At 46.4% G+C, this 21592-nt stretch overlaps 1 long non-coding RNA gene across 2 annotated transcripts in view; it reads right to left on the bottom strand.

Moving 5' to 3' along the window:
- The window catches only part of LOC115318633, a 34157-nt gene that overhangs the window by 4162 nt on the left and 8403 nt on the right, over window positions 1–21592 (bottom strand). Inside the window, exon 4 of one of the 2 annotated variants that reach the window (XR_005715854.2) lies at window positions 20901–21476. The exons of the other annotated variant lie outside the window; for it this stretch is intronic. This is a non-coding gene — a long non-coding RNA (uncharacterized LOC115318633). Of the gene's footprint in view, window positions 1–20900; window positions 21477–21592 lie in introns of those variants that run through there. 2 annotated transcript variants of the gene reach the window in all.

Here is a 21592-nt window from a genome sequence, read left to right as displayed (position 1 = left end):
TGCAACGTTGCCGTGTAGTGAAATTCGGAAACTGGCTGAAGGTACAACGCTCGCTAGTCCATTCGCTACCAAAGCTGGCGCATCCCCGGTCGCGCCTGCAGAGACCTAATTGCCAAAGCCGGCGAGCCGCCGGGCTGTACACATTTGTGGTTTCAGATTTAACTAGTGGATGGCGCGCTGTAACTACTTACACTTGCAGAGTTTGGGTATATTACCACCGCACGGGTTATGGATCTTTTCTGCTAATTCGTGCACGTTTACCATTGCGACATGGGGGAGAACGCCACAGCCAAAAATATCCCGATCTCTATCAACCCACGCCCGTAGATGACAACAGGAGATTGGCCATTGTATTCAATTTTCAATCATTGATTTCACATGTCCAACAAACTTTCACCATGTCGAATACGCTGTCGTCCATTTCCGACGCCATACTTGCCAGCGAATTGCAATGTCGCAATAGGTTTGCAGCGCGCGCGGCACCCGGGTTTGAAAGCATTTGAGAGAAAGGGCACTGCAATATTGCTACAATGTACTGTTCGAGGCTAAGCTGAAGTGATGATGATGATAGCGTTTATTCCACTTACAAACGTGGGTTCCGTCTGCCATAGTATGAAGCGGCTGCTCTCTCCGCTTGAGTCTCTACAAGATACGCTAGATGGACGATTTGGTCATTGCAGCACAAATGGGAATTTGATAATGGTCACAGGGACTCAAGCTTGCACGGCGTTGATTCATATCAAACCAGATATGGCATCCGTAATAAATATGTTGAGAACGTGTTTCTGCGTAAATTTTTAGTCGCCAGTTGAAAGAGCCACCATGTTTTGAAGGTTGTTTCACAAGGCGATATCTTTCGGCGAAAATAATTTTGACGCCTCACAGGAGAGACGTAGTCACCTTCCGGTTTTAACAACTTGTTGATAATGATAAACACAGCTAGCCGGCTCCGATTCTGGTGTTCCAACAAAGGTGGAAAGCGGGATGAGAGGGAGCAAAATTCGCAAAGCTCGGGGGCATCCGCATGCAGACAAAGCCAAGCACCACCGGCGGCGCATTATCAGCGTTGCCAGATATCATAATTCTCAACACGCGATGTAAATGTTGACGCAAATACTACAAAATAAAAATTAAATGAAAGAGTAAGTAAAGAAAATGGGTTTGTTTGTCAGAAGAAACACTCTTTTTAATTTTTCCATGGAAAATAAAAATGCTTTTGAACGCTTTCAAATGTGCTGAATACTAAACAGCGTACCGCGCAGGATCACGTGATAGTTGGACCGACCTTCATTGGGCGAGAGCCGCTTCGACGCCTCGGCGCGCGCGTCTTGTTATGGGTCAGCCAACGCTCCTGCGAAAACGCGCGCACGCGCGCAGGAAACGACGTCAGTTTGACGCCGACGCGCCTGAATCCCGAGCAAAAACGCGCATCCGGTCTGCGCTTCAGCCGATTTCGGCAACTTGCCAAGTTGCAAAGTTTGCCGGATCGGAAACATTTAGACAAATCTGCCTCGTAATATTTGACGTGTGGTCTTCCTAGGTGTTACTGAAGAGGACTGCATTGTTTTTTCAAAACCAAAAATGAAGCGGAGTTGCCCTTTCGGAAAATGCCCCTCGCGCCCTTCCTCTTCTCACCCTATTCCAAGAGTCACGTGACGTCAGGGGCTTCCTTTATGTCGGCTGTTCTTGTACGGATAATCCTCAAAAAGCGCAGAATGAGCGGCTAGCTGCGAGCGCGACAACGACCTTGAGACTTCCAGTTCTCATTTTCGCGGGCACGCTCAATCTGCGAGCCTAAGGACGGCAGCGCGGCCCAACGCAGGCCCGAGGGCGCTCGGTCGGTGGAGATCGAGGGGCCGCGGTGGGCTGGGGTCGTTGCAGCAGCCGCCCTCTGGCATCGCGCGGCTGCTGGAACTATTCCCGTGTCTGCACAAGGATTGGCGCAACAAAGGGTTCAAGTCGTCGATAATAGATTTCTTGCCGAGACATATAATTGAAGTGGCTTTCCCTAATCTCGTCATTACTGTTCGAAACATAGATCTCCCTCATAGGTTGTCCATCCCATTTTGAATTATTTTGCGAATTTTTTCGTCCTTACCTCTGCTCGATGTTTGTTTTATAACTTGATAAAGACCTTTAAATATTGGCGCGGGCTTCCGCGATCAACGCTTTACCGAATTTATCAAACATTGGATATGACTGGCGTCAGGAGGGTGGAAGAAGCAAGCCGCAATTTTGGCTTCTAATAAAGACGGTGCAGTCGTGAAATAAGTCTTTGCTTCACCTGTATCCACAACGCCCCATCGTTTGCACCATCATAATTTCTCAATGACATAGGTGTATTCCACATTTTACTCATAGTTACTATAGATGTGGCCCCACAGGCTTTCCTGTTATGAGCGAGTCGACTTTTGAATGACCGGTGGCTCTCCTGAGTGAGAATAAATATTATCATCTTCCCACAACAACCGCACCTTTCTCTCTTCCCCCTCCCCCCCTTTCCCGAATTGGGGAGATATCAGGCCACTTCAGGAAGCAGCCATGCACACAGGGTTTTCGGCTACTTATTCTCAACACGTTCGAACTTGAAAGTAAAAACATCGCATGAACGTCGCCCAATTATTTGCAACCTAAATAATGTGACTCTACTGTTCGGACCCAATGAATTTCATCATCAATCATTATTTGTTATGATTTCATGGTGAAAGTATGATAGTCGTGATGCCACAGAAGTGGTCGATTCAAATTTCAAAGGGAGAAACAGGTCCTCGTATTTATTTTGCGGAAATACTTGCTCCTGTGACGCTCCAGTGCGTAAGGTCAAAGCACCCGAGGCAGTGCGTAATACTTCACAAACTGTCATTGACGATGAAACATTTGTGGGTAGTGCGTAAAATTGTTTACACCATATATTGTAGCACTCTAAACAAAGGCATACCTACCCGCAAAAAAATGTCGCAATTGTCGCAAAAAACAAACAAACACATATTAGCTTGCAAAAATTGTTGCACCCCCCCCCCCCCCCCCCGGCGCGCTCTCTCTCTCTTAATTTTTTTCCCCGCGCCACTACAAAGAACAGCGGCCCAGCAACGAATTTCTACCAAAACCTCGGTTCTTGGAGAAAGGACTCGGTATATGGTAGTGAATCTGTCAGGGGGTTTGTAGAAATAAGAGGCGACTGTTGAATCTAGCCTTTTGCACAAATCATGCCCGGGATATTTCCATTTTCCTTCCACGCGATTAGAAGGCAAGACGGTGGGGAAATTCATGCGCACTAACATGCTGCTTCTAAGAGAGAGTGCCAGATTTATAGTCCATGTCAATTTACATGTAAATAGTTTAATCACCGTACACAAACATTCTCGGCCTGGAGGATCACATGGAAGCATGGCGGAAAGCAGCTTGCTGGAAATAGAAGTCTCTATTGAATTGCACTGGCGTGAAAAATTATTACGTATGCTTGTCTTATTTCTGTGCGAAAATAAAAACAGCGTTTAGAAACCGAACATTGTGAGATTTGAGGAGCGCCGAAAGGGACTTAAAAAAAACGGCACAACCTCAACAATACGAGGCGCCTTGCGGCACTCAGCCTGTCCTGGTTTCTTGTTTTTCCGGAGCCTTTCAAAAGTGGATGAAAAATTATGAACCGACTGACCCGACTTACCACATTAGAGCAGTTCATTTTCATTAGGACAGGCTCTCTTCAAACGTCCTGCATAGTTCAGCTTGTACTGGCCTGTTTTTATTTTCGGTTCCTTTCAAAAAGTGAGCTCAAAGCCACTGGACCAATCTACCACATTCATAATTTGCGGAAGCGAAGAAGTGGAAATGCGACAAAAGGAAAGATTCGCCCGCGTTATTTGAGGCCTATAGAAAAGCGGACCGGATACAAGGGAGCCAAAATCTTTTACAAGAAACACACAATCTTCTCTACAGTTTTGTCTAACAATTTGGTATGAAGGTATACTTGGACGCCTGCATGATTCGTTTAGGAAATAAAGCGAAACTTTGCACCGGATCATACTACGTGTACGTCCACTACCATTCGATGATTATCATGTTTTCGACTCCTTATCTCCGATCCTTTTGACACCGGAAATGTCTCCCAGCTGTGCTGTCCCTGTTACCGAAAATGGGTAGCGGACATTTCGTCGAACGTCATTTCATCGAAAGCCGTTTCAGCCAATGAACGGACATTTCATCGAACGCCGTTTTATCGAACGCCGCTTCAACGAATCGCTTTGGGCCGTTTCATTGAATTTCTCTGTTATGGCTCTGTACCGAGTTTTGGGGCATAACAGTGGTTTATAGATGTTTCACTTTGCATTTGTTAAGACTAAGGTAGTCACTTGTAAAATTGTTTTGAAGGCGGCGTCAAATTACTAAAAATAAAAACAATTGCCATAAAAAGAAATAAAAACAATTGGGTATGCGACTTACTGGAAAGCTTTACTCATGTACATACGTGACTGAAATCACGACACTGCAAAAAAAGGACACACACTTAAAACACATTTAAATGTCTGTGCTTTCTGTTTTTGTCTCATTTTTAATTGTTTCATGTGACATGGAGAGGGGTCATTGTTTCATGGAGGCTTTCTTCTCAAAGCAGGATATGTTCACGATGGAACAGAAACAAAAGAAGAAGAAAAAAAAAGCAGAGAGAATTAGATGAAGTTGTATATAAAAATTAAAGTAAATTCTGAAATATTACAGACTGTAACGTTGTTCGATGAAAAGGCGTTCGATGAAACGGTTTTTATGAAGAGGCGTTCGAAGAAACGGCATTCGATGAAACGGTGTTCGATGAAACGGCTTCGATGAAACGGCATTCGATGAAATGTCCGGGCGTAGAAAACAATCAATGAAATAGCGTTACTGGTTAGCTTGGAAAAGAGCTAACGCGTTACAGAGCTCCGTTTCAGTTTTGTAAATGTAACGAAATACCGCGCTGTCGTTACTTGCCATGACTAACAGACGTTACTTTTACGTTAGTTTGCCGTTACTTTGTGTTTCACTGTTAGTATATTACAGCTGTTAGTATATGACTGTAGAGTCTCAACCCCAAACGTGCCTATAAGATTGTTTCAACACTTCTTGAGAAACTGGAGTTTGATGCATACGGTCGATCTTCCTCTGCTTCTTCAAGGGTGTGTTGGGAAAGTGGGTTGTAGCTTCGATCTTTCGTTTCTCTGAAATTACCGCGAACCCTCTCAGCTTGTGCGAATAGAGGGACTGGCGGAAAAGAAAAACAATTATGACTGGTGCGAAGCACCGCTGTTAATTTCTAGTTATCAGTAGTGTGGAACAACGAAAGATTAACTAAATAAACTGCTTCATGAATTAGTATAGAAAAAAAAAAGGTCTAAATGAACCGCAACCTTAAACAAATATATCACATAAGCGTGTTTATATATAACTTCTATGATTCATTTATTTTCCTTCTGAATTATACAAATAACTAAACTATAGTGTTTTCGAAGGCTTTTTCGCTAGGTTACATTAATGAGCATCGTGAGATGGTAGCTGAAAAACTGCGACTAACAAAACGATCTCGAAAGAAAGGTGCGTTATTTTGGCTAAGAAGGCTTAACGACAACATTTCAACGGAAAAAGGTAAGTGACATTGAATAATAACTCTTAATGTGCTTTTTCAAATTAGAGTTCCACGTCCTGGATGTGCTCAGCAGTTTGAGTTTCGGCATACAGAGCAGACACTTAAACAGCAAATTGTCTCACTTCGTTTCGCTCAGTTTAAACATAGCACTTTAGGCTCCACGGGACGAATATACAGCGAAAAATCGACGAATTTAGCCCGGTGGCTTTTGCTCTGCGCGTGGCATCAGCACAGTTGCTGCTACGTCACGCGCCCAAGCGAGCGTGCAGTCGGGCGGCGTTCGTCAGTTATTCGTTGCATAATTCGCTCCATGGAGTTTAGCCTTTAGCCCGGGCCATAATAACAAAGTTTCGGTGGTCGTTGCCATCTTCCACGAAAAGTGAGTGCGAGATGGCAGTAAAAAGGGCTTTTATAACAAGCGTTCCAAAACGGCCCTGTTGGTTAGAGGCAGGAGTTGCATGACAAGGGCAAGTGTACAGTACACGGACTGCTCGCAAACAGCATACCTTATAGCCACACCGGTTTTAGTCACATTCCGGTTTAGGCTTCACAAGCAACGAAAATAGGACACCGATCGCTTAGATAACCCATAATAATAACCAAAAAAGATTATTGGTGATTATAAACGAAGTATAGCGCCGGCCATACTTTGGTTAATATTCCATGCGTACTTGTAGTATCTTTACGTCTATATATGATTAAAAAGGTGGCGAGCGTTTATAAGCTCTTTAGTTTTACCCTAAGTTTGTCTTTCTTGTCCAAAAACTTTTCTTTTTTTTTTTTTTTTCACGCCGGTAGCGGAAAAGTAAGGGCGAAGCAAACGAAAGCCATCACTATTACTGCTACGAATGTGTCTCTTTAGAGAAATGGTATAGTAGCCTTGACACGCAACCAGGAACTGCGAGAAGGATTACGCGGGCGCAGCGTCCAGCATAATTCGGTCTTTGAATGCCAGGGAGTTGGGGGCTAACTCCGATGCAAAGAAGGTGCCGTCCATGGTGGTTACGCAGTCTTTTGTCTAATTTTGGGGGCGCTATGGGAGAAAGGATGACCAGAGGATTTAGTGGGAGGCGACCTTCTGAACGGGAGTCGTTACCGAGCGAGCGAAAGCACCTTTGTACCACGGCGGCAGGGATTCGAAAAGACGGTGACGTCTTTCTGGTGACGGACGCATTTCAGTCCTGCGATAACCTTGCCACTTATTTTGGTTCAAAGTGTGGGAACGTCAATGCTTCTAAATTTAGAGTTTATCCTTTCTGTTTTTGACAGAAAGAGAATATATTTATTTTGAAGAGAAATTCTTGACCAGCTAGAGTAGCTAGGGACGATTCGGCAGAATCCTTCGAGCGGTGGCAGCCTGTTGCCTTCTGAGCGGATGTCTCTTTCCAGCAAGACGGCTTCTCCTTCAAGGCGTAGCGACGGTGGCCTTAGTAGCTTCGATACAAAGACTGCACCAAGGACGCTCAAGAATTCGACAAAGCGATAATCAAGCGCCTTTTGGTCCCGGTTGTGGGAGCGTTGAAAGTGTCTTCCGAGGGATTTCGAAATGAAATCGTTTATACATAGCTTTGTTGGGGTTTCTTTGCCATTTTTGTAGTGTGCAGAATAAAAATTATTTTGCTTTCGAACCACCATGCTGCCATTTTTAGTCAGAAGTAACGAGTAATGGGTAACGTAATTTGATAGCAGATACCGTAAAATAATAACGACATTACTTTACTCGTTACTCATTTGGTATTCTAACGAGTACGATAGTACGTTACTAAAAAGAACTAAAGCGTTACCAGTAACGTTGTTACTTGTAACGCGTTAGTTCCATCACTGTGACCCAGGAAGAAAGAAAAGAAATTGATGTTGAACGCGAGCTTGCTCGAGTAACGTTTATCTGTTCAGATATTCCCATGTAAACAACAGTCCCCACCGCCTGGGAAGTACGTAAGTGGGCGAACGAGACGCCTTTGGGTTTTGCGTCACGCCTGCATTTCAAGGCTCAGACTTACCGCTCATTCACACTGGAAGCGGATCCGCGTTCGCAAGGCGGTTGCGAAAGCGGTTCTAAAAAGATCCAGTAAATTGCACGCGCATTCGCTGTCATCGAGTACACGTGCAATTGAACTGGATCTTTATACAACCGCGTTCGCAACCGCTTTGCGAACGCGAATCTGCTTCCAGTGTGAATGAGCGGTTACTGGTTCCCGACACCCACACGATTGACGGCTCCGCCCAGGTATTTGACTGTTTATTGATACGGAGATGAAGGGGAAGAGCGCGACTGCTCGCGGCCATAGTGCGTTCTGGCACGCGCTCTGGCGGGCAGTCAGATTAAAAACCCACCCCTAAAAACCACCCTGTGTACGGATTCTAAAACACGATAATCATCAAATGGGAGTGGACGTAGATGTATAATTATCCGATACAAAGTTTCGCTTGATTCCTAAACGAATAATACCGGCGTCCAAGTACACCTTCATATCAAATTGTTAGAGAAGAGCGCGACGGCTCGCAGACGTACACTCTTAGTCCGGTAACGGCTAATCAGTCTTGTACACGTTACTAAAAAAAAGTAATCGATTACAATTACTATTACTCTTGGCTAAAAAGTATTCGATTAGATTACTTGATTACTCGACGGCAAAAGTAATTGGACATTACTTAAAGAAGTAATCGTTACTTTTCCGATTACTTTATTGTGTGAAGACACATTTTTAGCGCTCATAACAATGAACTACTTCCAACCTATATTTCACATTTGCACAAGTATTGAAGAAGAAAAACTGGCTCCCTCTTCGTGGTCGTTGCACCTTCACAATGCGGACACAAGCATAGAATTCGTTTGAAGGCGTTTAATGATTTGGGCGTTCGCAACTGTGTGTGTGTGTGGGGGGGGAGCGGAGGGGGTTCTAGATCTTGTTAAGCTTGAGCAAGGGTTGTCGCCAAAAAGTTTGCGTCGCTCATTTTATTATTCACATCTGGATGAGCTCGCAGGTTATACAAAAGAGCAGCAGCTTCAGGATTTGAAACGCATCAGGCGTAGTATTCATTAGCGGAAGAGATCGCCCCGACCACTTCTCAACTCGAAACATTGCTTGTCACAAAGACCACGCAGGGGAAATGGGGAAATACTTTAACTGCCTTTGTTATATTTTGCATCCGCTTTAGGCATTCTTCGGTTCTGGTTCTCCTACGGGCTGCGAGTAGGTACCCTAAGCAGGAATCTTTTTTTATTTTTTTTTATTTCTGTGTGTGTGTGCGTGAGGGGGCTAGTTTGAACGAAGGACTCACAAAGCTACATTCTGCTTCCTCAAACTTCGCCCTGAATGGCCTTTGTCACGCACTGTGGCTTCCCAGGGGCTTCCCACTCCCAGTCCCAGCTCGAAAAAAAAAAACAAAAAAAAAACTGACATTCCACAGAAACTGTACATAGAAAGAGATTGACCTCGGTTCCTACAGCTCCGCAAAAATCTTTCTTTTTTCGGTTTGAAAAAAAAAAAAAAGCAAATTTTATTTTTGTCATTTCATAAAAGAAAGGCGTGTGCCCGCCGGGGGGGGGGGGGGGGGGGGGGGGCATGGCCAAATTGTAACGGTTACAAGTAATTTTATTACTTCAAAAAGTAATCAGATTACTCTTCTGATTACTGCCTAATAAAAGTAATCAACTGATTACAAAATTACTCCCAAAAGTAATCGATTACAAGTAATTTGATTACTTGTAATGCGCACGGTACAAGTCTGCGGCTAATGAAACGGCTACATGCCCATTTAGGCGTGACATACGGTGGATATCGGCATGACAAGAGAGTGACCCTAAAAGTAGCCATGACAGTCCAGCGTTTCCACGTCATCCTAGACCACTTAGGCGTTACAACATAATTTATAGCCATGGCATTAACACCTCCTCACATCATTGGCGTTACAAGCTGTTTGTCACGCTGATAATGTAACGCCGATAGAACGAGTAACGGCTAAATTAAGAGCACAAAAATAATAAACATACAATTTCAAAGTTGGTGCCTCGCCGGAGGCAGCGTGCATTGGCAGTGCTACGAGCAAAACAAAGCGACAAAGCGCCGGTCCCGGGGCCCGAGCACGGTTGACCTCTTCCGAATGTGCAATATTTTGCCTTGTATCAATATATATTTTCTTGTCTTCATATTTGTATGTGATTTGTCATCTGTGATTAATAAAACATTATATATTGACAATTAAAAAAAAATTGCTATTGTGTTTTTAAGGCTTTGCTGAAACATCTCTCTCTCCTCATACGTAACTCATGCAGTAAGGCACACCCGCGGGTGTACGGCAAAGCTTATATGCCTTGCAAGTGAACTCAAGGGTGTACCTTGCGGGTGAGGACGTCAAAACAATACCTCGAAACAGAGTAACGCGCGAGACACATGCGCGAAATATCCATTCGATCCGACGTCCGATCTGGCAATACGATGCCTGATTCGAAAAATTTGGTCGCTTCAGATGTCGGATCGGCGATCCGGCGTGCGTCCAACGTGCCAGATAGTTTCGCACGGCGGACGGATTGTCGGAAGCGTCCAGCCAATGACAGCACAGCTAGCGCGGATGTCATGATGAGGTACTGGGTCTGGCGAGGCGAACAAGAAAACGGGACGGGCGACGGAAAGCCGGACGCGTGGATCCCGCTGACCCATTCGAAAAAGATGGCCCCGGCAAAGAATGCACGCGCTAGCGAGGACAAGCTCCTAACTTCGCTTGTGCGAGCTAAACCGTCAACCTGGGACCAGAGATCTATGAACGCGGACTTCCGCTGGAGTGCTTGGAAGTTGGATCTCCTGGGCGGAGCCGGACGGATTGTCGTGTCGCTTGCAAGGTCAGAAGCGTGTGTCTCAATTCGAAGCGGCGTTCGGACTGTCGGATCGGACGTCGGATCGGACGATTCTGCCGTCCATGTGTCTCGCCCTTAAGGATGAAAAGGGCCTCACTAATAAATGGGCGAAATGATAAACGAACTGCCAAGGGAAACGATCACGTTATTTTTTTTTTTTTTTTTTAAATTTTAACAGAGGCGATACAAGTGAGTGTATTTGGTGGGTAGTTATATGCACGAGGCGCGTAAATAGCAGTCGTCGCACGTGCACAGTCTTAGGTAGTATTCGACGTTTATAAAATGTGTACGAAGTAAACCAAGCTGCCGGTTTGGCAAAACGAGCGGTATTGCTTAAAATTACCTAAAAGCCCTGGTTTTGCGCGCGTTGTGGTATCTTTTATTTGCCTAACTCGAGTGATGCCGAGTCTGCAAATGTACTTTGTTCAAGCACATGAAAAGTTTTAGAAGGACGTACGCTATGGACTACGAGCGTTGCGGGCGCGTGCCAATTCATGCTCAAAGCGACGGCACGAGCTCCCGCCAGCAACGCAGTCCTCCTACGAAACTCTTTACACTCAGGGAGAGGTGCAGTCTATCGTGTGCCTGCTCTCAGCTCTTGCTGCAATAAACGGGTAAACAAAATATATTTTTGCAGTGCATGCCGATGCCCCAAAATATTCAAGACTACATTGGAATTTTTTTTTTTTTTTATGTTTTGTGTTTAGCGGAACCGGAGAAAGCTCGGAGAAAGAAAGCGATTCCAACTCTGCTCACGTTACTATATTTGCTGATCTAGACTTCTTCACGTGCTTTAGAGCTCCAATAAATGTGCACAAACGCTAGTTTCTTCACGTTAGAAAACAAAACTGTCTTCATATTTAGAAAAAAAAAGAAAAAAAAACTCTAGTCCGTCGTATGCAATAGCAAACAAGTACGACCCGGCACGCAGGCGCAGCGCCTTGTGGGCGAGCGCGGGGGAAGCGTGGGGGGCGTAGCGCGGAAGGAGGCAAGGAGGATAGCTTTCGATGGAAAGGAGTAAAACGCAGGGAGAAGAGGAATTAAACTAAGCACGATAACAGCTCCACCCTTTAGCGACGAGCTGAAACATGAAAGTTGTTTCATATGGCTATCTGCTAGTCACTGAACGTTCCCCGAGTCCGAAACTCCCAGGCACGAGGTGCCAAGATGGCGGCTCAATCTTTTTTCATTACTGTGGATACAGTTGCCTAGAGAGGGGTAGTTGGTCCACTCGGCCATGAAAGCGGTCTTGACGACGGGACCCGCAAACGTGGGAAAGAAAAACAACAGAGGATAGCGATACAGACAGGACAAACTTTCAACTTCAACAACATTTAATTTTCGCCTTCAAGCTCAAAGCCCGTTCCGTGGGAGTGCGAGAAAGGTAAATCTTGGGGGAAGGAGAGGACGTGGAGGAAGTTGCCAAACGAGGAAGGGAGAGGAGGGAAGGGGGCTCGAAGACTGGATGTGCGGGAAAGAAAGGAAGGCCGCTTCTGCCGGTGACCTTGTGGCCTCGTCTATAGACCTTTCCAGCGGCAGTCTCGAACGAAGCGATTTCCAGCGCGCATCCCTGGTTTTGAGACTGTACGTCAGTGTTGCCCGACTGCGCTGAGCTGTGGGTTTTCTCGTCAGTAGGCTGTGGCAGCCTGCGTAGGAGCAATTTTGAATGCTGGTGGCGGCAAAATCGCCTCGCTTTATTTTTTCTTTTGTGTTCTGTGGCGATTATAACGGCACTATACACTCAGCCGTGTCAACCTTAACTGCCTAATATATTTGACCACACCAGAGGATAGCCGAACTGCATGGGTATTGCCCCCTCACTATATGAAATTCAACGAGTCTCATAAATCGAACATATATTGTACGTACCGCACGGTGCCGCGTTATCCGGACATGATTTGAGAAAGGTCTCAAATAACACAGCATATCCAAAATACAGTGTCGACGACAGTCACTTCACGACGATCGCACGGAATCCGGCTTGTCTTGGGGTACGTTTTGAAGAGTGATGTTTTTTATACACAGCACTAGAGCGAATGAACGAACGTGTCTATTTAGTTCCCATACCCCGGACCCTATCAGCTACTTCTCGCCAAGACCGGGAACATATCCGGGAAGGCTTTTCGGAGATTATCTCAACGGAAATAATCCTCGAAGAACGTCGAACGGCCTGCGTCGCGGGCTGCTTGACGTTCGCTTTCTTCGCCCGCTCTCTTCGCTCGTTTCCTGCGAAGGTCCAGAAGGCTATAAGTCCTGGTATTCCCAGGTTCTCACAGTGGAAGATTACAAAAACACGCAAGCATCCTGAACAGGCAAATAGAGTAAACACTTACAAGGAAAGCCGGCCAACTCCGAACACACGATGCAGGTGGGGAGTCGCGCTCATCGGGTTTCCACAGCTCAGGCGGGTGGCAGAAAGTTTTGGCTAATAGGGGTCACTCGAGTCGCAAAATGGCGGCGGCCAGCGAGCTGTTTCTGCAAAGGTCTATAGTCGGTTACAAGTCAAGAAGGTAGGAGAAGCTCCTCCCACAAGCGTGATGCGCCCGTTTCAAATTTCTCCGCAGTCGAAAGAAGAGTTCGCTGGAAACGCTCCTTGTTCCGCTTCAATGGATTCCAACTTGTCTCCGATCCCACTTTTTAAGAAAGCGACCTTTGTATTCATCGGGGAGGGAACCGAGCCCCTGAAAGCAGCCTTTGTATCCATCGGGGGGGAAGCTAATCCCCGAAGGTCGTATTTGTTTCCGTCGGTGGGGGAGAACTCTAATCTCCCTCTCGTGGCTTCCACAATGCTAAGTCCAAGTCGAAAGATAAAGCAAATATGTACAGAAAGGCAAGACCCTCCTCGCGCGTTGGCCGCGACGTCACGGAAACGGTGGGACGCTATTGGATGCGGAGGTGGCGGAGGAATATGGCATTCCCTTTGAGGGGCATTTGCCGCTACCTTCTTAACCTGTAACCGACTATAGTCTGTCAGCGTTCGGGTTCCATTGTGGGCCTCAGAAAGATAATCTCCTTTCTTGAGAGGGAGATGGGAGGGGTGCTTATGGTTTTCGGGCTTGACGCCATCGGATAGGCCTCAATTATTTCTCTCTTTGAGAGAAATAATTGAGCCCCCTTCCCTCCTCTCCCTTCCTCCTTTGGCAACCTCCTCACTTCCTCCACCTCCTCTCCTTCCCCCAAGATTTCCCTTTCCCGCACACCCATGGAGCGGGCGGGCTTTGAGCTTGAAGGCGAAAATTAAATGTTGTTGAAGTTGAAAGTTTGTCCTTTCTGAGTCGTCCCATATGTGTCTCCACTTTCTAAATGTTTAAAATGCACCAACACGCTCAAATAGTACAAGAGGATAGCGATAGCGCTGTAGTGGACTTTCCCTTAACTATACCGCGACTCCAACTAACTATAGGTGGCGCCACTCATTTTCCAAGATGTCGGGTTTAGTGAGGGTCAGAGATGCGTGCCGCTGTTGAGCCCGTCTAGTGTGCTGGCTTCACTGAGCGACATAAATTATTTCTGGTAATACGAGGAAGCTAATGTTTTATGAGCGCAGGTTACCCCTTTGACCTGAAAACAAGAACGGTGTTTAGCGTATTTTTTACGGAAGGATGCGCGTTTTAATTCTGGAGCGAAACCGAAACTTACCTCTATTTTGTATTTAAATTCTCGATATAGGGCTTAATTTCGAATTATTTCACGACTCAAGATGTGTCTCACATCGTAATTATTGACTTAGAAAAGTTGTTCGCGGAAACTTTATTTTGTGACATATTGTTCGATCCAGGGTGATATTTGTAGTTGCTGAAAATATCAGTTCTGATATCTGTGCGTTCTCGCAGCCTTTCTCTCGCTCAGATAATTGTCATGAGAAATAATGACAATTATTCCAGCACACGAATAAGAAAATAATTCTAATTTTTATAATATGTCCACGAAACGTATAAACATTAATAAACGCTGCTCTCACTGCAACAACCCAAAGACGGAATCCGAGTCAGACAGCTGAAGTGTGTGTGTGTGTTTTTATAGCACCGCGTGACGTGTAGGACTTCATATTACATCCATTGTTTGACTGTTTGCCTATCTTGATAACTATGTCAGAGTTTTTCATATGCTAAAAAGAAAACAGAATTATACCTTTCTGGAAAGACTATTATTGTTAAATAGCGTATTCTCGCGATCTTGGCGTTAATTGGAGGCGTACTTTGCCGCGATTTGTATTAATAATAATAATATTAAAAGTCACATATTTGAATAAGTAATTCTTCAAGTTCTAATATAATTTGTTGCTTATGATCTAATTTTAAATGCGCGAAGAAATATGACAATAAAAACTGTGCTAATTGTCATCACTGGTTTCAGTTGCTGCATTTTAATCACCAATAAAAAAATAGTCTAAAATCAACGAAAACATTTTAGCGAATGTGAGAAATCCATATAAAATTACATTAATTGTGAATAAAGTATATTGTGCTCAAAGTCGCGACTTTTGACAACCGGCGAAACGCCCAAAGTCGCCGCCAGTAACCTTCCAAACCAAATGCCCAAAAATAAAAAAAAATAAAAAAAAAGAAAAAAGCTTTTTTTTTAATTATGAGTTTTTTCATGACATTTATTTACTTTTGTATTGCTCGCCGTTGTTTTGCCAATATCAACCTTTCCAGTTCGAAGGAACGCCTACCTGCTTGCACGTCTGGTCACTGCAGCACGTTTCGTTGGCGTTGGAAGCCGGTGAAACAGTTGTGAGTTTTAATATTGCGTATACGAGCGAACTCAAGCCCTGTGTGTTTGCGTTAGCTTTACGTGTTCTACACTGCGCGTGCGAAGGGGAAGGGGGGGGGGGGGGGGGCGGGGGGCAAGCAAGCGGGATCACAGGTGTACACATTTTTGAGGTAGCGTGTTAAAATAAACGCAGATTTATTAGGGTCCGCTGGCTTTCAAGTTGCTGATGAGACAAACGCATGATCACGCGAGAAATTTCTAAATTAATGTCACTTCATAGTTCTAGCTGAAAAGCGTTTGATATGTGCACCCTATTTTTCCAGTAGCAACAACTAACGCCATGTTGAAGCGCAAATGGTTGGTATGAAATGGCACCCAAATGCAATGGCTCGTACTGTGGTCTTGGATGGCGCATGGCGATGGGGCGCACGCACAACGTGGGGCACGGAACTCTAACGCAGACGCATACCGCTTGCGTTTGCTTCTATGCGCAATACTAAAACTCTCCAGTAAGGTACAATCCCATACCGGCTGCAGCACTACGTTGGGACAGTGAAGAGTCTTGTTTACATTCGGAAACGACATTTCGCGAGCCATGATCGCGAGCAGTTCCGCCATGCCCGCTGAGCAGAAGAGTCGGGGGACCCTCACTAGAGCGCTTCCCGTTTCCGCCGCGGGAGGGCGAGCGTCGAGCTGGAGACGCGAATAGCGTTGCTGGCTCTTACGTAGGCAATACGCAATAATGTAGCGTGCGCTAAACACACCTGCTCGGACCGAATTTAGTTGTGCGTTACGTTTACGAGTGAACAACCCACATGACCTTGGTTTAATTCGCCTGAGCCGTAGAACTCCGCGCGCTTATAAACATGCTCCTCACAAAAAAAAAAGAAAAAAAAATTAAAATATTAACGTGGGAAATCATTTCATTTCAAATTAAACCAAGCCGCAGCTGCCTTGTCAAGCCAGCTTTTCTGCAGGGTACAGAGGCAACGAGTACGAGTGCGTAGCCAAATTCGATCACGGAGTTCCCGTTTATGTACAGCCTCCGGCAATATGAAAGACCCACTGGGAGCGCGTGGCCGAGGCGGTGGCTGGCGGGGGCGCTGCGAGCGCTCCGGGCAATTCCATTCTGCTTCGAGGGGAGGACGCTCACTCGGGGCTCAGCGCAATCTGATAAACGCGTTTCGCTTTAGCTGAGCCGGGAGTGAGCGTCCTCCCCTCGAAGCAGAATGGAATTGCCCGGAGCGCTCGCAGCGCCCCCGCCAGCCACCGCCTCGGCCACGCGCTCCCAGTGGGTCTTTCATATTGCCGGAGAGTGTACATGTTGTATTTTTTTTTTGCTTCACCACTTTTTTTTATAATGCTTCGGCCTTGTGAGTATATAAATGAAATGAAATTGTCCCGTGGAAACGGCACCTTTCATCAATGCTGTCGCGGAATGAAATCCATGACCTACTGATGTCCAGTGCATAGCGACCACTTCGGCGATTCCTTGAAGTTCGTCCGTCGGCGATGAACTGCGCGATTAGGTTTAGCGTTGAGCAGATCGCAGCGTTGACGCACATCGCGAGCGGTGAACATATTCGCTGTGCACTCCTTCAGCTGCACGGCGATCTGATTCGACCGCGGTAGGTCCCGGAATGAATTGCCGTGCTGGACACCACACAATTTCACGTAACCCTGTACTTCCTGAATACCCTGTCGCCCTTGCTGCGCCAGTCGAGGTAACTGCCATCTTGAAACTGCTGCTCTCGTTGGGCCCGAGATCTCTCGAGAACTTCCCTCAAAGCCCGCTAGCCCCCAACGCAAGATCCCCAGCATTGAGTGCGTACGCAATACGCTAGATCTTCTATTGCGTTCTGCGCATCGGCGCTCACGACCCGCAATTTCCTTGCGTACGCAAAGCTGTAGAGTACAGTCCAGTAAAACTCTGTAATATCACTGGCCGTGAACTGCCAGCGTGTTGCCATCGCTACGCGTTCGCGGCCTTTCCTTTAATTTAAAGAGCACCCGCCTTCTGACGCTGCGAACATGTTGCGCCTACACTCCATACCACCTAGAAGACAAGGCATGACGTTTCGTTAGTAGATCCCCGACCCGCCCCAAGCGGCAAACACCCCGAAGCTTAACGAGAGTATATATGGGCCGCTTCAGAACTACGGCTGCGTTCCAAATCTTACCCAAACGGATCCGAGTTACTCCGACGGCTCGTGTCACGTGGCAAGACAGATATTGAAAAACGCTGGACGCGGGTAGGCTTTAGAACGCCAAGGTATAAACACTTTATCCTGGAGTAAGATCGAGTAAATTTTGGAACACGGCCAACTACGTCGCATTCACTTGCGGCCATAGCTGCGTGCGCGTCTGTTGAGCGCGAGCTGATAGCAAGCTTGCCGGTCATTTTGTAAAGTGCATGCAAACACTCCCTCGGCCAGAAGCGCCGGCTAGCACGCGCTCCTGGCTTTGGGACGAGCATTTCTCGATCGTGCGCTCGTTCTGCCGAAGAACGCTTCAAAGCAGCCACCTCGAGCTCTCGTGCTTATGGCATTGGCTGCGTTCTCTGCTTAGGAATGAACGGAGTATGAACAGCGCCCTCAAAATTGGCGCCCAGTGCCAGCGTCCAGCGCCCAGCGGAGGGATTTGCGGCCCTTCGCACAGCAGTAAGGCACTTTCACTCATGCATTTGACGCTCCACGTGAACGTCTAACTTCATCGTATGCTATAGCAAAAGACACTCGACATGAACATCTGTTTCATTATCTGCTACACAAACCACTGAAGCAGTCAATGGAGCAGACGATGTTGCAGACGATGTAGCAGACGATGTAGCAGACGATGTAGCAGACGATGTTGCTCATCCGGGCTAGCTAGGGGGCGCTGAGGGGATCTACTAGTGATGACGTTTAGAGGAGGAAACGCGCAGGCCTTGTGTTCTAGGTGGTATTGCTACACTACGATGAAACTCGAGATGAGAAATTAAAACAAAACGGTCAAGGCAAACGCAGCTGGGGGTTTATTCACCACAAAGCGTGAGTGGATACATATTAAAAGGTTAAAATGCGCGAATAAACAGGACGAAAAAGGACCACGGACAGGCGCCAACTTCCAACTGATTTATTGAAATACCAATCATCGTCAAACTCCATCTCAATCACCTAAACACATGCAACTGATAAAAAATTCTTATCGCTCATTACATACATGCTTCAAAAAACGCAATTGCTTTGGTTAACAGACAAAGAGATGGCATGCTTAGGCATCTGTCAGCCGCTTTGTGTATACAGGTACTCAAATACAAATACACAAAAATCCGTATACACAAAGCGGCTGACAGATGCGTACGCATGCCATCCCTTTATCTGTTAACCAAAGAAATTGCGTTTCTTGAAGTATGTATGTAATGAGCGATAAGAATTTTTTATCAGTTGCTTGTGTTTAGGCGATTGGGATCGAGTTTGACGTTGATTCATATTTCAATAAATCAGTTGGAAGGTGGCGCCAGTCCAAGTCCTACGTGTGCCTTTTTTCGTCTTGTTTGTTCGCGCCTTTTAATTTTTTAATAGAAATGAACCAACTAGCCCCAACCAAAGTTTTATTGTGGATATACATTCCGGCAAAAGGTAAAAAGAAAAAAACACGTCCCAAAGCTCAGAGCGTTTTCAGGCGGTAGTCCGGCTGGTTAATCCTCTCTTAGGTTCACCACACCATGCCCAAAAAGGAAACATCCCCAACAGTACAAGAGCTATTCCTACTTTTGACTGAACCCCCGTAATTTTCTTACTTCTTACTACAATCCGCGCTTAACATCAAACCGGATGTCAGGGTAATGAAGAGAAATAAATAAACTTAATATAAACTATACCAACGAGTATGTCTCCCGTAAAGCGGGACGTACACATAAATAACACGGTTCAATATGTTTGGTAAGGCACTTTCGCCACGCAAATGACTCATTAGACAGATTGAGGGACATGTAATTGTAATTGGTAATTTATTTGCACAAGAAGTATGATGTATACACCGACACGCGGGCTTGACGTCACGGAGCTGCGGCGGCGCTGCGATCGCGCCGGAGCCGGGGGGTGTGGGCAAAAGCGCGCACGTTTCGCATGGGCGTCATAGCATTTCAGCATTGCGCGAAGCTGTGTTGCCGTTGATTTCACCGAAATGTACAAGAAAAGCAGCGGAGTGAGTTTCCACAAGTTCCCGGCAGACTCTGAAGGGCATAGAAGGTAGATAATATCCGTGGATCGAAAAGAATGGTCGCCTCGCGCGAACGGCCGTTTGTGCGGCAAACACTTTCTTGGAGGCAAGTGCGGCTTCCATTTCAATCTCCGTCCCGAGGCTTGCTTATGTGCAGGGAAACCGTTGTCTGATCGAGACCACCCGGATTTTGTTCCCATGGTGCTCGCGCACAACGCACCGGCCAAGCGCTCGTCGGAAGCTCGCTACGCCCGTGCTACCGAGCAGAAAGGGATCGGCGACAGAACGGCAGTGTTGTAGGCGTTACCAAAAAACACAGTGTAGCAAACCAGCACAAGGCGCTGGATGACATCACTGTTTTAATAAACGCCTACTTCTCTCTCTCTGTTACCAAAAAAAAAAGTAACGGAATACGTTACTCGTTACTTGCAAATAAAAGGTACGCGTTCTGAGCTCCGTTATCTAAAAAAAAAAAAGGGAACGCGTTACCGCTACCGATAAAAAGTAAGGCACGTTACTTCTGCGTTACTTTTTTAAATTATGATTTAACACATTTTACGGTTTTGACGATACACGTCATATATCAAGCAGAAACTTAACATAATTATTTAATTTCTTTTTACGGTTTCACCTAAATAATTACGAAAAAAAAACGCATAGAAAAACATGGCTTGACGCCTAAAACACGGAAACAATTGAAGTGTAATTTCTTTAAGACTTGGGAAGTAGTAATGACTAACGTAACTGCGTTACTTGAAATAGTAACATAAGTACGTTACCCGTTACTGTGTCAAAAACGTAACGAGTAGGTTACTACGTTTCTGAAAAAAGTAACGCATTTCTGGTAACGCCGTTACTTGTAACTTAATTGTTACCGCCAAGACTGCAGAATAGACAAACTTTACTGGTTGTAATGCCTTGTGGTCATGAGGGTATGAAAAATATAATACCTTGACTTGAAGACGCTCTGTGTATTTAATCAATTAATGAATACACACACTTCCGCAGACCCCCAGTCTGCTGATCCCGCCGGCAGTGCGGAAACCGACTCGATGTAATCGTAGGCCTCGAGAGACTTGTACGCCTGCACCGTGTCGGCCGTGAACTGGCTTGGCGAAGAAACTAAATAAACGAAGACATGAGCCGCCGACTTCCGTGGCAGCAACTTTACGTCGGAAGTCCAGCAGCTAGGCCTTGTTTACGGCGTACGGATCCTCGTAGGCAACGCCGTCCAAGCACAGTTTGTTTCGATACCGCTACCGTTCAGGCTCGGGCAACGAGCTCAAATAGTCGGGCATAGCATACGACATACGTTATGAGGAAACACGACACACAAATAAAGATACAAGCGTCCCTACAACGTCAACAACGAGCGCACGCCATAGAACTTAATGGCGAAAACACGGAGAGCCGAGCTGCTTTTGCCCACATAGCTACCGCGCATGCGCGGCCTTCCGGCCGTGTTGGTAAACAGAGCCGCTCCGCGTGTCGGTCTACATGTATATGCGACGACGTGCGAGGCTAGACAGAAGGGTAACAACCCTTACGCTTCTGCGCCTGCTAGCCGGTCGCCGCACACACCGTGGATGAGGGGAAAGGAAAAGGGGAAAAACAATTTGGGTAAGTATAAATAGTCAAAACAACAACAGTGGTCAGTGGTTATGGTGCCGCAGCTCATGAGGTGTCCGACGCCACTTGATGGGAGAAGAGCCTGCACATTTCTCGGGACTCATCGTTTGATGCCGGTAGAGGGTTGCGAGCGTTTAGTGGGATAGTTAGAAAGTCTCTGATGGCGGCGGGGATGAAATATTCGCTATGGCGAGTGGTACGGCCGCGGAGCGGCTCGGGCTGACCTGTCCTTTTGCTGACACGCACCACTGACGCGAGGTGGGACCCCGCAAGCGACCTGTCGAGCAGCCGACAGACCGCACGTACACGTGGTGTCCGCCTCCTCTGTCCGAGGGGTCGCCACTCGAGTGCCCCAAGGCGTGCGTTGTAGGAGACGTTCGCTGCACCGGATGACCGGCTCCAGATGGTTCGGGTCGCCCGACGCTGGACGCTCTCGAGCCGTTCACGAAGGCGCTGCTGAGCGTCGAAGGGGAACGGAAGGACAAGTCCATGACCGCGCTCCATACCGACTAATCTGGTTATTGTTAGCGGTCGCGAAGGATGCGAAAAACGCTTTTCCAACTTTTTCTTGT

Source organism: Ixodes scapularis, unplaced genomic scaffold, assembly GCF_016920785.2.
Source record: "Ixodes scapularis isolate PalLabHiFi unplaced genomic scaffold, ASM1692078v2 PGA_scaffold9__187_contigs__length_104089568, whole genome shotgun sequence".
NCBI lineage: Eukaryota > Metazoa > Arthropoda > Arachnida > Ixodida > Ixodidae > Ixodes > Ixodes scapularis.
Note: the sequence above shows the minus strand (reverse complement) of the source record. Positions and strands in the feature narration are given on the sequence as shown.